Raw genomic sequence first — 1,884 nt, 5'->3', positions numbered from 1 at the left:
TGTATAAAAGTTAATTCTCCTAGTAAAAACAAGGTATTTCACCACACAACCTTTAAATTGCATCACTAAAATGTAATTATACACACCAATTTCTAACCTCCTGAAACATTCTGCACAATTGATTTTAATCACTGGGATGAATAATTGCTCAGAAAAGCAGCACTGCCTCAATTTAGATATGATCTGGTAGTCAATATTCCTGTTTTCCAGTAAAAAGTTTTCTTAAGCAGAACACTTGGTTCCTTGTGTTTTCATCGGTCAAGAGAGCATCTCTGAGCAGCTTCTGAGCAAGCATTTCTTATTAAGTTGATGACAGATCTGGGGTCTTCACTCCTCATAATGGCACTTCCAGACACAATCATGTTAGCTCCTGCCTCTGCACACTTATTGATGGTGTCAGGACCTACTCCACCATCAACCTCTATATCCAAAGATGGGAACTGGGTCCTCAACCAGTGAACCTTCACATCTTCCATAAATTTCTGTCCTTCAAACCCAGGTTCCACTGTCATGACCAAGGCTATATCTATTTGATTAGCTCATGGTGCCAAATATTCAACTGTAGTTCCTGGTTTGATATCAAGGCCAATCTTCATTCCATTCTCTTGGATATCTTTAATTAATGCTCCTGGGTTTTCAGTAGCCTCTAGATGAAAAGTATATTGATTGCCTCCTGCTATGGCCATTGCCTTTACCAACTGTTCTTGTCTGGACACCATCATGTGCATGTCAAAAAAAGGGTCCTGGGCTAGCTGCTTTCAGAGGCTTTCTACCACAGGGTGACCAAAGGTGATGTTGGGAACAAAATGCCCATCCATTACATCCAGGGGCAGATAATCGTCCCCAGAGTCTAGCATCCGGAGGCATTCAGCCCCTAATTTGGCCAGATCACTGTTGAGGATGGATAGGCCAATCTTGCAGCCTGATGCCATGGTGCTGGCTCTTCTATATATTCAAATTTAACTTGTATCTTTTATAAACAGCATATACTTGGATCTTGTATTTTAGTCTTGTTTGACAATTTCTAATGTATTATTTAATCCACTCACATTTGAAATTAGTATTGATATATGTAGACTTGTGTCCACTATTTTACTATGTGATTTTTCTGTTAGTCTTTATTATTTATTTAGTATTTATTTAGTTTTTAAAGTAAAATGTGTTATGTATTTAGTTATTTATGTACTTACTATTATTTAATGTATTTAGGTCTTATCTATTAGCTTTATTTTTAGATTTTAGTTGTATAAACTTTAATTCCTTTCAATTTTTATTTATTATTTTAGTGGTTGCTCTAGGCTTTGATGTATACAACTTATTAGAATTTTCTTCAGATTTATATTCAATTAATTTTGGTAAGACGTAAAAATGTTCCTTTAGAATTCTAATTTCTCCTCTCTTGTTTTATGGTGTTATTACTTTTCATAGCACATTTCTATGTGATAGGGTCCCAGGAGTTAATATGCATACTTTGAAATACATTTGCTTTATAAATCAGTTGGTGAAAAAAAGAGAATATGAATTTATAGCATTTTTATAATTGTATAATTAACTTTATCAAAGCTCTTTTTATTTTGTGTAGATTCAAATTGCTTTCTGGTATTACTTGCTTTCTCATTGAAAAACATCTTTTTGTATATTGAGGAGGTTATTGCTAGAGCAATCCACTCAATTATTTATCATGACTTTTTTTTTTACATTCACTTGTTATCCCCCCGCCCCCATCCTGGGCAATGCACTACAGAGATCCTAAGAATATAGCCAATGTTTAAATTTTAATATTTATATTTATTTATAATTTCATGAATGAAATATAAAATGTTGATACACTGGTTATATTTTATCTACAGCAATAAGAATATCTACAGCAATAACCATATCAAG

General features: G+C 33.7%; 1 pseudogene across 1 annotated transcript; it reads right to left on the bottom strand.

Moving 5' to 3' along the window:
* Positions 1 to 251: 251 nt before the first annotated feature.
* Positions 252 to 932, bottom strand: LOC308264188 (ribulose-phosphate 3-epimerase-like; annotated as a pseudogene). Its single transcript has one exon. The product of its transcript is annotated as a ribulose-phosphate 3-epimerase-like (transcript).
* Between the last annotated feature and the right edge of the window lie 952 nt (positions 933 to 1,884).

This window comes from Muscardinus avellanarius, assembly GCF_963383645.1.
Source record: "Muscardinus avellanarius genome assembly, chromosome: 1".
In the NCBI taxonomy this organism is placed as follows: Eukaryota; Metazoa; Chordata; class Mammalia; order Rodentia; family Gliridae; genus Muscardinus; species Muscardinus avellanarius.
Note: the sequence above shows the minus strand (reverse complement) of the source record. Positions and strands in the feature narration are given on the sequence as shown.